The sequence below is a fragment of the Hibiscus syriacus genome, unplaced genomic scaffold (genome assembly GCF_006381635.1).
Source record: "Hibiscus syriacus cultivar Baekdansim isolate YM2019G1 unplaced genomic scaffold, ASM638163v2 tig00111779_pilon, whole genome shotgun sequence".
Taxonomy (NCBI): Eukaryota; Viridiplantae; Streptophyta; class Magnoliopsida; order Malvales; family Malvaceae; genus Hibiscus; species Hibiscus syriacus.
The window spans coordinates 1,629,682-1,645,142 of NW_024063176.1; the positions used below are offsets into that span (position 1 = coordinate 1,629,682).

Here is a 15,461-nt window from a genome sequence, read left to right on the forward strand (position 1 = left end):
CTTTTTTAATTTTTTATTAATAAATTAATTTGATGAAATTTATAATTTTATGTTTCTTAAATTTTTAATATAATTTTTAAAATTTCACGCCTCCTGATAAAAAATATTATGCATATTCTTTGTCACAATATTAATATTTTTTTCGTATCAAATTATATATATATATATATATATATATGAATTATCTGTATTAATCAATGAAGGCTTAATGTAAAAAATAAGGGTCTAAACTATGCTCAAATTAACTTTAAGTGCTTAAAGAATTTTTCGTTAAAAGTAGTGTCTAACGTTTCTGACCTTACACTTTTAGATACTTATCATTAAATTCAGCAGTTAAATGACACGTTTTAGGTTTATAAAAATATGAAAATTTTATTTTAATTTTTTAAAATTTTATGTATCTGACACGTGTCATTTAACGATCGAATTTAACGGTGTTAATAGTCTTGACACTTAAAATTGTAACGTTACAAACGATAGAAACCTATTTTTGACCAAAAAATCTTTGGACACATAAAATGAACTTTAGATGTAATTTGAACACTTATTTTTATATCGAACGATCATAGAAATTCAAACATTTATTTATTTTTGTACTTGTGTCAGCTTCAAGTTCAACAAATTGTAATGCTATAAAAAAGAAGATAAGGTAGCTAACAAGTGTATTGTACTAAATTAAAACATTATGTACTTGAGTTTTGGTCAACAAACTATGAATTATGAGCTTAAAAGATGTCACGAAGTTGGAGGGAAATAGGGAAGCTTTATCTTTATATAGTCAACAAAAATCAAAAGTAAATCAAATGGTAATCGATATATAATATTTTGATAAATTATCAGTTAATTTAACGAGATGAAACATCAAATCTTTTAAGAAAATTCAAGGAATCAAATCATGATGTTATAAATGAATAAAATCGAGTCAAGAGAATTGTTTTCATAATGAACTTATATGATACTTAGCATGAATTAATAAATTAATCGATCAATAAATCAAATGCTGGTGATAAAAAAAATATACAACATTTAATACAACAAAGTAAGTTTTTGAGCTTTAAACATGGAATCTTTATCTTTCATCGCTTGTTTAATCGAATATTCGACATATTACAACATATTTTTAACTAAAAGTATGTTCATATAAAATAATATATTTTAAAATCGAATATATTTTTGTATGATAAAATTCACTTATACTGTATAAAAATAATTAAATCTCAACTATTCATCTAGATTAATTAAATTATTATAAATTTATATAGAACTAATCACTTTATACATTGAAAATAGACTCCTTCTTTCTTTATAGTATTTAATGGATAACTCCATCATAAAGTAAGTTAGTAGATATCATATTATCAATAAATAAATAAAACAAATTTCAGTCCTTAAGTTTCATATTTTTTCTAGTTTAGTCCTTAGATTTATTTTTTTCACAATAATCACTGAATTTGGTGACTTTTCTCGTTCTTTATCATTTTAATGATATGACACTATGAGATCATGACACATGACATAATCTTACAGTGTCACGCCATCAAAATGACCAAAATTTCAAGTTTAGAAACTAATGTGGATAAAACAAATATTCAAAGACTAAGTTGGAAAGAGTTACAAAATTTATGGACTAAAAGTTATTTTATCCAATTTAAAAAAACAAGAAAGAGAGCAACTTGTTTGATGGGATCAAGACTTTGGCATATAGAAGAAATTCTTTGGAAAATGATATACAAACCTACAAACCCCATGTTTCCTCACTTTAGGATACATAAAATCTTTTTCTACTATTTTCTTCTTCCCTATCGTTTTAGCCCCTACAACCCCACCAACATTTTTCTTTTAATTTTTCTAAATTGTTTTCTTCTTTTTTTCTCTTTGAAGTTTCATATAATGCCATCATTTGGTTGGGAGAAAATGTAAGCTTCCACCCAAGCATATTTATTTTGATCCATTCAAGAGTTGAATTATCATCTGGTTTGATAAGTTTATCCAGTTGAATTAAATTTTAAATATAATTTTTATAATTTAATTTAATTCAATAATTTTCTTTTCATTTGAATTAGGTTTAAAGGGGCATGAAGCTGCCAAAGTTTAGAAGAAGAAAAAAATAAGCCTCTAAATGTTTTTATCTAATTAAGTCCATATAAAATTTTATCAATTCAACCCTTTAATCGATGATTAACTGACACCACATGTAGTATAACGATATTTTGAGAAATATATTAATTTAATATTTTTATATACTTATTTTAGAATTTTAAAAAATTTCTTTAAAATATATATAAATTCCATGTGGTAGAATTATAGACTTCCACATGATTGTGATTTTTTTAAAAAAAAATTAGGATTTAACAGTCAAAATTGGTCAAATTATTTAATTGATTAAATTTCTCGACTCGAGTGCTTAATTGATTTAATTTCTTAGTTCGAGGATTTAAGTAGGGACAAAAGATTCGGTAGTTTAATTGATTTTTCCCAATAAAAAATTAAGTCTTTGTGCACCCTAAGCTTTTAAATTATTATTTAACTTTAAAGGTATTTTACTAAGATTTAGTTATAAAATAAATTCTAATTGTTACTTAACCTAAACCATGAACAAGCCTACTTCCACCTATGCACAAACTCAAAGTAAAAGCAAAGAGAAAAGGACTAATTACCAAAATGTGAATGTTAGGAACAAATATGCAGTTTAAAGGAAAAGCTATGTTTACTTTGATGGTGGTGATGATGATATTGTCGGCCATGATTTCACCACATAAAAGATGCCCTTTTTGGTTTTCCAATTTGAAAATGTTTTAGGGTCACTTAAAGGGGAACACCCAAAGAAAAAGAATTGTTAAAAGATTAAATATTTAAATTCCAATTAACTTTAGATTAATGGTTGTTTGCCCACCAAACTAATTTCATGGACTTGTATCTTTTAATTAGGGTTTAAGTTTTCAAAAATTTACTAGTGATAATGCATAATAGGAGAGATTATAGTTAAAGGTGGTCGGACATATCGAAGATAATTAATCGATTGATCGTAATTCATCCCTTCTGTTTTGTGTGAGAAGTTGTTGGTCACGGTAGCCTAACACATGTGCATGATGGGCACTCAGAGAACAAAGGTGATGACTCTGGTACGAAGGGGAAGTGAGCCCAAGCACCTGAGAAAGGGGTTGAAACTCTTTTTTTTCTTTCTTTCGGGAGAGAATATAGAATTTAACTACGTTACACTTCTACAAATGACATATATAGTCTTCCTTTACAAAAATTATGAGTTTGTGTATCTGATCTAAAAATTGTTACATTCTTCGTTACACTTCTACAATGTCGACACAAACTACGTTGTTACTATCCCTGATAACTAATATATTTATCATTACTCATATTTTAATGTAACAAATATGAATTTAGATATTTATAACATATACATCAATGGATAACTTGAAAAAGAAGATCAAAGTTTGAGAAATTGTTTGGAAGGGAAGAAAAATATGGGAGATTCCATCATAATGGAAAATCATTGATGTATAATAACTTAATAGGTTGGGTTTCTTTGGAGGGAGCTTCTTTGCCTTGCAATAATGGTTAAAGTGGGATGCAAGGAATGTACAATTTGTGTACAATAATTTTGTTTGAACTAAAGGACCCTCCACACGTTTGCATCTTGCAAGCTCTCATTTACAACCGTTGATCTGATGTGATCGTGATTAAACCCCACAAATACTGAATAATCATGATTTTTTATAGTTTTGGATTTTTTTAATTCTTTTAGTCGTATATATGTTGATGTCACAAGTTAATCTGATATATATTAATTTAATTAAAATATATTATTTTAAATAATAATAAGTAGTATTATAGTGACATTTCTTACTTTAATTTAATATTTAAATTAATTAAATTAATAGATATATATAAAAACATCTTATCACTGTATTTATGATAATTCATTTAAATAAACCTTTTAAAATACTTTTTATACATATAACATTGTAGTTTATTTACGCTATGAGTATAACAAATTAAATATAAATACAAAGAGAGAGAGAGCTAAGATTTAGTTATAAAATGTAAAACTATTTTTTATAGTCATTCATAATCGTCATATTAATGGAAACAGATGCATGTAATTAACAGTAGAAAATGAAACGTTTCAGTAAAAAGAAAAAGAAATAGAGACAACCTCATTTGTTTATTTTAACAAATCCAACAATCTTAAATCAATGTAAAATTAATTTTTTTTAATATTGTGTAAATGGATACTAACTCATATATATATATATATATATTCTCCATTAGTGTAACAATATTTTATTTTTTTCCTCTCGATTTTTTATCATTTGAGTCATTAATCAAGTTAAATTTGAGCATCTTAATATCCAATTCGAATGGCTTATGACTTAATCAAAAATTTCAATTTTAATAAATATATTTATATTATTAAATTATATTTTTACCCTTATTATATATATTATTGAATACGAGTGAACTTAATTGAGTTCGAGTAGCTTAATTATAACTCGAGTTGAGTCTTAACTTGGATATTGATATTTTTTATTAGTCTCTTTGATTACTATTTATAAGGTAGTATATGTTCAAAATCTTTCTTTAACTATTGACATCGCACACATACCCTATATACGTAGTTACTCAAATCCGAAATCTCTAGAAAAAATAATAATTCCTTTTATAATTGAGGTCACTTATAGGTTGAATATTAATATTTAATCGAGCTCGATCGAGTAAAAAAGTTATTGTAGCTTTTATATAGTTTGATTGAGTAAAAAAAATTGGATTGTTTTTGGACCTCCCAATATGCATTTTTTTTATTTTATGGAGCAATAATATCTAATAGGCTATTTGCCCCATTAACAAGAGCCTACTTCGCAGTCCTTTGGGATGTGGGTTCTAGCCCATATCAGTAGTCCACAATTACAATCCGAGATATAGAATTTAGGGTAATGTATACAAATGGTGCCCCGATTATATAATACCATTTTTTTATTTCTTCAACTATCAAAAGTTATAAAATGATCCCCCGACTATAGGGAGTCGCTTTGTTGAGTCCTTCAACAATTAAAAGTTACAAAATGACCACTCAACTATTCATTATGTTCCAAACTCATCATTCTTCGTTAAAAAATTAACGACCATCTGAGCTGAATATTAACATGCTGACAAAGATATGATAGCCTTTTGAGATTATGAGATCAATTTTTATCATATCTCAGTTAATAGTTTAACGTCCAACTCAAACTTTTGTTAATTTTTAACGAAAAAAGATGAGTTTGGAACATAATGAATAGTTGGATGACCATTTTGTAACTTTTAATAGTCAATGGACTCAACGAAGCAACGTTATATAGTTGGGGACCATTTTATAACGTTTAATAATCAGAGATTTAACAAAATAACATCTTATAGTCAGAGAACCTTTGTGTACTTTACCCTAGAATTTATGTTGATGATGTGTAATTTTATGTACAATTAATAAATCAAATGATATATCTTATTAAAAGTAATATATATATATATATATATATGATATCATCGTTTCACTATTGTATAGGCATATCTAGTGCATCACATAATTTATATTCAACACTAATAATTTATAAATATGATAAGAGTTTATTTGTTTTCATATTTTTATATAACTTGTAAATAAAATAATTAAAAAAAAATACTATTTAATAACTAAAACAATGAAAATATCAACTATAAACATATATTTTTCTGAATAAATTACTTATTTAAATGTCAAATAAGATAAAATTTAATTTAAATAATCTAAATATGAAATTAAAAATAGGTATTTCATTTTCAAAGTAAGTCATCATTTTCCAACTACCTATTTCAATTTTCAAGCATTGGTTGAAAGATTTGATTTAGGTTAGCTTTTAAAATCAATGCATCATTTATTTATTTTGAAATTAACCTAATTTTTTAAAATAGTAATTGTATTTACAAATAAAAATAAGGGTAAACTATACGTTTAGTACCCCAACTATGATATTTCTTCCATTTTAGTCGGTCAACTTTTTTTTTTTTTAAAATCATACTAAACATTATGTTTTGGTTTTATTTTGATCATTTACGATAAAAAAATCATCCGTATATATATAATTATAATGGTGCTGATAAATTAGAAACAAACTCACTCAAATTTTAAAAAAATTATATTAAAAATTTTAAAACATACAATTAGAAAGTTTTAGACATATAAAATTCAATTATCAATTATGAGGACATACCAACCATGGACTAAATCCCGCCGTTCTTTCCCTGCGCAACATTCTTTATTTTCTTTGTCTCCAACGCAATTTTTTATATCATTTATCGTTGGTTTTTAATCTCTCTTCTATTTTAATCATTATATTTTTAATTTTTTAATTTACTTACTGAATTTTTAAAGTGTTCATGTTTTAGTCATTTTAAATTATTTTATTATTATTTTGATATGATATGAATTTTTTATAATAATTTAAGGTAAAAACAATATAAAATATAAAATTAAAATCATATAGTGGTCGTCAACTGTTCATTGTCGTTGAAGACCACTGTTGATGACCGTAGAAGGTGGTCGTTCTGTCCTAGATTTCATCGGTCACTATGTTTCAAACCATTGAGATCGAATCTGACATCTATTTTGTTGGAACATGCTCTGAATTTGATCAAAAGTGAGGAAAATAAAACACCGACTGCCATAGATGGTGGCCGTTCGGTCTCAGATTTCATGGGTCACTTCATCTCGACCCCCTGAATCTGAATCTGACCTCCATTTTATCGGGACATGCTTCGAAGTCCACGAATAAGAGATCAAATGTGTGGAAACCAAAATGTTTTAGTCAAGATTCACGAGTTTTAGGATATTTTTCAGTGAAAAAAACACCATATTTAGACTCAATGTGTCAAAGCAAATCTCTCGATATGATTTGTGATCAAACGGTTGTCGGTTCCAAAGGCCGACGGTGGTCGACGATAACGATAAGGGATGTGATTATTTTAAAGCTTTTTAAATTATTTAATAATAAATTATTATTATTATATTTATTTTAAATTATTTTTATATTTTAATAATGATAAAAATGGCACATCATATAATAACAATAATAAAATAATTTTAAAGTGATCAAAACATGAGTAATTTAAAAGTTTAGTGAAAAAATTGGAAAAACTGAAAGCACAATGAATGAATGACCATCCAGCTCAATTGGTAGAGCACAAGGTTCTTAACTTTGAGGTCGTGGGATCGAGTCCCATGGAGGGTGTTTCATAATTTGGAGGTCTCCTACGGACGTTGCTCTCAACCTAGTGTGGACAATCATTTATTTGAAAGCACAATGAATAAAATAGGATATAGCTTTGCATATTGAAAAGCCTCAGATTCTTTTAGCTTTGCTCCAGTGCAGGCTTTGAATGGTGTTTTCAGGGAGAAGAAAGACAGAGAAACCATATCGAAAATGGATGACTATGAAGTGATTGAACAGATTGGGAGAGGAGCTTTTGGGGCTGCATTTCTTGTTCTTCATAAAGCTGAGAGAGAAAAAGTAGGACATATAACTCAAAATCCACTGTTGTTTTCCTTTTTTTAATTGTCGGTATTTAACATCGGACACTAATCCGGATATGAGTATGAAGATATTTAACATCGGTGTTCGACAAATATCCGAACATGAGTATGAAGATGTTAAGCACAACTATATTCAAGCAACATAGATGTTTACTATCAATAGCTGACACAAATCCGGATATGGGTATGAAGATATAACCCTCTGAGCATAATTAAACATATCTGTATCCAATAAATCTTGGATATTTTCAACAAAATATTGCAGTTTCATTGTGTGATTATTGTTGTTTTGATGAATCTTTGATGTTATATGTGTGTGTATATATTTTATCCGCAGGTATGTATTGAAGAAGATCCGCTTGGCTAAACAAACTGAGAAGTTTAAGCGTACAGCACATCAAGAGGTTTGCTCTCTTTTTTTAAGAATTTTTCAGCACATGTTTTTGTACATTGATTTCTCTTGCATTATCTCATGTTCCATTCCCCTTTGCAGAAATGAGTTGACAGCTTGAGAATCGGAAATGAGATTATAAATGTTGAGATTCGAACACAAATTATTAGATATCAATATCATATCTTAAGACTGACCACATAAACTGACCCAGCTCTATTGTTATTATTTCTATTGTAGATGAATTTGATTGCAAAGCTCAACAATCCATATATCGTGGGGCACAAGGATGGATGGGTGGAAAAGGTTGTTTATTCACTTTATTTATTTATTTATTTCTGGATGGATTGATTCCTAAATCAAACGATCAAAATTCTTTTATTTTCTTTGCAGGAATCTTTTGTCTGCATTGTAACAAGTTATTGCGAGGGAGGAGACATGTAAGTATACATTCATGCATGTATATGTACATGCATACATACATGGATCTGTACAGCATATGTAGGTATGGTAATATTTACAAATTTGTTATTGCAGGGCTGAGATTATAAAGAAAAGTAGAGGAACATACTTTCCAGAAAAGGTCTGCGGGGGATTCTCTCCATATCCCTTCTTAGTTCTTACTCCTACTTGGTGCTCACCACTCTCACCATATTCCTTTGTTTTTCTTCTTCAGAAGCTTTGCAAATGGATGACACAACTGTTACTAGCAGTGGACTACCTTCAGTCCAACCGTGTCCTTCACAGGGATCTCAAAGTATAAATATATATATATCTAAAAGTTTACTTTCTGTTAAGACAGTACTATTCTGTTTGACATACCTTTGTCAGCTAACTTTGTCTTTAAATTTTCAGTGCTCCAACATTTTCCTTATAGAACACAGTGACAATCGGTTAGGTCAGAAACTAAGACTTGTTTTTCTTTGTGTTTCACTTCCACTGCCATTCAAAACTGAAGTTCTTCATTTTTATACATGATAGGTGACTTTGGAGTAGCAAAACTGCTAAACCAAGAAGATCTCACTTCAACTGTAATGCCCCTGCATTTCTTTCCTCTTACCTGATTTGTCTGTTGTTTTTACCTTTTAAGAATCTGAAACTGAAACTAAAAAGACTGTTGATTTGTTGACACTGAAATTTCCCTTGTTTTCTTTGTTAAATTCAATAAGTTATAGGTGTCAAAGTTTGAGGATTAGATCATAGCTGATGTAGGTATATTTTTACTTCTGTTCTACACAGGTTGTAGGAACTCCAAACTACATGTGTCTTGAGCTTCTTGCAGATATCCCATATGGCTACAAATCAGACATTTGGTCCCTAGGTAATAAATATATGAACCTGACATACTCTTATATGTATACACACTCCGACTCGGGCGTGAGTGTCATATACGGGTTGTGTCTGGGCTCGAGTACATTTGATTTTGTAATATGGATGATCTTTGGATTGTTATAACCCCATATTCCTATTTACAAGCTTCTTGAAAAATGAAGAGTCGAAGTAACATATGTATGCGTATGCGCATGCATATGTGTACGAGTATGGGTATGGGTATGTATTTTTAGGACAATGAACCTAGTGGTTGACATCCTTGGAATTGCAATATTCTTACAGGTTGCTGCATGTTCGAAATAGCAGCCCATCAACCCGCATTCAGAGCACCTGTAAGCATTGGTTTAATATGTAGTTTCAATCTTTTTCATTGTTCTTCAGACAAGAACATCAAACTAAACTTTCGGTTCCCGACAAATGTTTCTAACAGGATATGGCAGGATTAGTCAATAAAATCAATAGATCTACCATTTCTCCACTTCCAACTGTGTATTCATCTGCACTGTTAGTATAGCTCAGCAGTTTCTGAATACTTCGATTAATTCCCAACTTTAAGCTATTAACTAATACGATGGAATCTCCCTGTCTGCAGGAAGAAATTGATCAGAACAATGCTATGAAAGAATCCGGAACACCGACTGACCGTGAGTTCGACTATCCGATATCGTTATTTCCCATGACATGTTATGAAATTTACCGCATTTAACTGTTCTTTCAGGCTGCTGAGCTTTTGAGGCATCCACATTTACAGCCATATCTTGCTCAATGCCAGAATCTATCTCCTGTTTTTCTCTCCGTGAAATCCGAGGTGAGCAGCATCAAGGGGAAGCCTAAAGGAGGTCCTTTGCCTAACAAATATGGCAACGGGAATCCACACGGTGATAGGACAAACCCATCAAAGGAATTAACAACTATCCATGACAGCAAAACCGACGATTCCGGTAACTCGAGAATAATCGTGGAGTGTACATCAAGCGTTCATAGTAAAGAAGCACGGCAAGAACTTACCTCCGAACCGTTTAAACTGATCTAAGAAGCCGGTAAGGAAGTTAAGCATGATAATGAAAGCCATTGCAAGGGATTGGAAACTGTGGATTCCCAAGGCAACAACGGAGATTTCGAGTTATTACGTGCACCAGAAACTCCCGAAAAGACAACAATCGAGACTAGATGGAGATTCTGACCGGAAAACCAAGCTAAAACAATGGAGAATCCGCAAGAAAGATCGATAATGAGTACGCTAACGATGCTGCACAATTACGAAAGAAAGATCAAACTAGATCCCCAGAGCCTACAAAGAGCTGTAGCATTGGAATCACTGCTGGAGATATGTGCAAGTTTACTTAAACAACAAAGGCTCGAGGAACTTGCAGGCATTTTAAGGCCATTCGGGGAGTTTCATCAAGGGAGACGGCTATTTGGTTGACAAAGAGCTTGATGAATGCTAAAAACAAAATCCCAGCAGATCATAGGAAATGATTTCAGGTTTTAACAAATCCAGCAACAGGCAACTCGATGATGTTTTCGAATCCGAAATAGATTCATATGTAGTTTACTTCTTAGTTTAGCTTCACATGGTCCTTCTGCGACATTGTTTCTCATATGTTGCTTACATTGTACTGACTGCATTATTTGTGAACTGTAGTCTTAGGGGCTGTTTGTTTGTCTCTTAATGAAAATATTTAGCGCTGAATGCTGAATAGTTCAACATTCAGTGCGTTTGTTTCGCACTTCTGAAGAATGATTCAGTGCTGACTGATTCAGCAAAACAGTGTTGAATGATTCAGCATAAAAGTACATTCTGAATGATTCAGCATAAAAGTACATTCTGAATGATTCAGCATAAAAGTACATTCTGAATGATTCAACATAAAAGTACATTATGAATGATTCAATATAAAAGTACATTTTGAATGATTAAGACCCATTATCAAACTCACTTTCAGAGTTAATTCATACAGAGCCTCTTAATCATTCAACATTTGAATCATTCAACGCTTAATTATTCTGAAATAAACAAACAACCCTTTAGTTTTAACCATAGAAGCTGTGGGATTTTAAAAACCGTTTATGATGTAAATTGTTTGAAAATTGTTGATGGATTCGAAAATTGGTGAACATGACAATATTAAAATATATATTTTATTGTTTATATTCAAAATTGGTGATTTTTTTTAATAATATTATTTCAAATATATATATATATATATAAAGAATATAATATATTTTATTTTTGAATCTAACATTTTTTAAAATAAATTATACCTCCAATATTAATATTTCACATTTTATGTCTTAGCCTCCAATATTCAAGCAATTTGCATTGAAAAACAACTAGTTGAAGCATGGAATAGACTGTAGAGCAAGCAAAATGGTGGTCTAAACTTAACAAACAGCAAGACCCATAGCTGAATAGGTCCCTATTTCTTCATCTTCTCTTTCTTTCTCTGCAATTATTCCATTTTTTCGGCTTTGGGTTTACCGTTTTGTCAATTTCAGTCTAAAATCCAAAACCCACCCAGAATTGTCAATCTCCACACTCAATATCGAGTCCTTTCTGGCTGTAAGTGAAGGAAATTGAGAGATTGAGAGAAACAAGCAGAATTTCTCCATGGATTCTCAAGTTATGGTGGCTCTTGCTCTCTCTCTTGTCGGCGGATTCAGTACTTCTCTGGGTCAGTTAACAGTCTTCTTCTTCATCATCAATTCCCCTATTTTTCTAAGCTGTTTTTGATCAGTAAAATCTTAATTTTTTCTTTTTTATGTATGTGTTTCTGGGTACTTTGACTGTGCTTTGTTTTTTCCCTGCTTGTTTTTGTGTAAATTTCTTCTATGTGAGATGTCAAATTTTCTTCATTTTTTGAAGTATATTCATCACAGCTAAAGTTCTCTAATGCTTGTTTCTTGGACTTTATCTGTACAGATGTGATGGACTTGTGCTAAAATTCCAGTCCTTCGAAATCATAATATGAATTGCAATCTTTGGCAATTGCTAAAGTTCTCTATTGTAGTTGGTTGTATTGTTTAATAAAAAAAAATTGATGCTGAGATGAATTTTCGATTTTAATATTTATTTATAAAGTTCTAAATCCCAAACAAGTTAGAACATGCTTTTATTTTATGTTACTCGGGCTTAGGTGGAGTGTCGGATACAAATATGTTTGAAAAAATGAAGCCGGAGTAACATAGCTTTTCATGTTATCTTTTCATAGGGATTTTGAACATGACAATTACTGGTCTTGGTGTTGTAGGATGATAGAGAATGTTAGAGACCGTAAACCCTGTTTATTACAGGGAACCCTTTCTGTTTTGTGTTAATTGGAGAAAGGAAATAGATAATTGATTGTGGTTACCTATGACATTAGCCTCTAGCCTTTGTGGTTAGTTGCCTTTTCAGATTAAAAGCCTCTGATATCTTGTAGAAAACGAGGTGGCTTGTTGTGCTCAACTGCTGCTTTTGGGTAGAAAGTGTAGGAATGATTTTTGCTTCAGATAGTTATGCAGAAAGCACACCCTGGCAACTCTGTTACACCCTTCGTCACCATCGGTTTCACTAATAGCTTCGATTTTATTGTTGAAGGTAGTCCTAAGTTGCTTATTGTTGGGTACTTGGTCTCGAATTTGTTTAGTCTACAACATAATGATGTTGTACTTAAAAAGTTTTGCAGATAAATTTAAAACTTAAAACATAAAACGATATGCTATTATCATGAAATGTATAACTTCATATTTTCCATTGTTTTCTTTATTTCATTACTTATTTGTTCATTTCTATTCAATTAACAGTACGCAACTAGTAAACGTTTGCAATTCATTCTAACGGCTTGTCTTCCATTTTGGGACAGGTGCTCTTTTTGTAATTCTCAATCAATCGCCCAATTTGAAAATGCTTGGGCTTTTACAGGTAATGCTACAAGTTTTGGTTCCAAAGAAGAAAGATGAAACCCTTCTTCATCCAAAGATCAGTTGGTGATATTTTTCTAATGGGAATTTTTAATGCTAGGACATCCGATGTTTAATTTTAACTGTTTAATCCTTTGAGTACTAACTTCTTCGTAATTCTAACAATTACATATTGAATGATTTTTTTCTATTTTATTTTATTCGAAAGAGATTGATGCTCTTTGTTCCCATTTATCTTCGTAAGGTTTATTTTCTCAAAGTTCATAGTAAAATGCTGTCAAATTTATGTATTTTAATCCGAGGATGCTAGGCAACATTTTAGAGAAATGAATAGATTATATGCTGATATCGTCTAATGCCCTGGTGTCTCCTTCATGCAGGGTTTTGCAGCAGGTCTAATGATAAGCATATCGTTCCTTGATTTAGCTCATAATGCTATGAACTCTATCGGGTTCTTGAAAGGCAACCTCTGGGTGAGCTATATCTTATCAGTTTCATTCTAATTGTCATGCACGACTTTTCTAGTTCATGCTTCATTTATGTTTTCTCGGTATCTAATATTTCTTTCTGCAACAATGCAGTTTTTTGCTGGTGTTATCTTCTTTGCTGTGGTTGCCAATTTTATACCCGAGCCTACTCTACCTCACAGTTCTGAGGTGAAAGGAAAAAAGGTTTGGACGATCTTTATGTGTTATACTACTGAATGATTGTTACAATTTTTTTTCATGTTATGCATCTTTATTTAAACAAAAAAATACCAAAATATTCATTTACTGTTTAATAATGTATTGGAGAGCAGAAAAGTGGTGATGAAGGATGCAAGATATGATGAAAAGCATCGACGCCAGGTTTTTTTTTAGTGGCATTATTACAGCAATAGGTAAAGCTTTCTTGCACTGGAATTTGGTTCGAATATTTGAGTTATTTGGTATTTCACTTACAAACCAAATATTTGCAGGCATAAGCTTGCACAATTTTCCGGAGGGGATGGCAGTTTTCCTTGGATCTATGAAGGTAGGTAGTCCCAACCTGTGTTATCATGAAAACAATCATTGTTTACAGATAGTTGTTAGCGATGATTGTTTTCATAATAACTCACCGCTATTATTTGATGATTTTTTCAATGATTCTAGATTATTGATGTGCCGAAGATGATGCTTCAACTATTCTTTATTTTAGATATCATTTATAGCAATTAAGAACAACTATTTCTTAACTTCCTTTCTCTTTGGAAGTGGGATTAGTTCTTAAGCCTATAAAGCCTTGGAACTTTAATTTCTTACTTAGAGTCCACACAATGTTTTATATGTGTGCTAATGAATCTCCTTTTTTTGCCTAATCTTTGTCATATAGGGCCTTCGTGTTGGTCTTAATTTGGCTTTGGCCATTGCTTTACACAATATCCCAGAGGTACTTTTTCTTTAATCCAGTAACTTTGAAGCTAACCTTGAAAACAACCCACTTATGTCTTCGGCCCCGGTTTAACTGGTTCAAAATAATCAAAATAAATTATGTTTTCTTATATAAAAATAGGCTTATGGGTGCCAGAAGTCCTCGAACTTTTGAAAGCAAAACAGCTAGGCCTCTATTTTTTTTCCACCCAAGTAAGCCCATGTATCCCGAAATTTCATCAGTTCACCCCTTTGAACAGTGTTGACTGTTAAATCTAACGGTTTTCTTGTATCAGTTGGTGTCACGTGTCTTTTTCACGGTGTTGCCATGTAGCATTTTCATGAAACTTTTTATTTAGAAATTACATTTTAAAAAAATCTACAAATGCCATGTTGTAAGACCGTAGTATCCCATGTGACAGTAATATCTCAGTAAAAACCGTTTAGACGTAACGGTCAAAATTGGTCAAGGGCTTAATTGATTCAATTTATCAGTTCGAGTGTCCAACTGGGTGCAAAAAAAGTTAAGTGGCTTAATTGATTTTTTTTTTCTCAAAAGTTCAAGGGCTTTAGGCACCCTTTACTCTTAAGCCAGAAAAAGTATATATCGAATTTAGTGTTTTATGGTAAAATGATCATTTTGGTTGATTGTTTTACTACTGACTTATCAACTACCAGTGCGAGGTTTATATCCCATGACTGATAAATATATACGTAATAGAGTAAGTATTTTGTTTTAAGAACTTCTTTATGTTCATTTTATAGGGTGTTGCTGTCGCTCTTCCAGTTTACTTTGCTACTCAAAGGTGAGAATTTATCGAGACACTTGTCCATTCAGCTTCTTGAAATACAGGGTCCATCGGACAATCACATGGTCTTAGGA

At 30.9% G+C, this 15,461-nt stretch overlaps 2 pseudogenes; both read left to right on the plus strand.

The window, feature by feature from the left end:
• The first annotated feature begins 7,476 nt into the window (after window positions 1–7,476).
• LOC120170324 lies at window positions 7,477–10,877 on the plus strand (annotated as a pseudogene).
• A 698-nt stretch (window positions 10,878–11,575) lies between these two features.
• Window positions 11,576–15,446, plus strand: LOC120170325 (annotated as a pseudogene).
• Window positions 15,447–15,461: the final 15 nt, after the last annotated feature.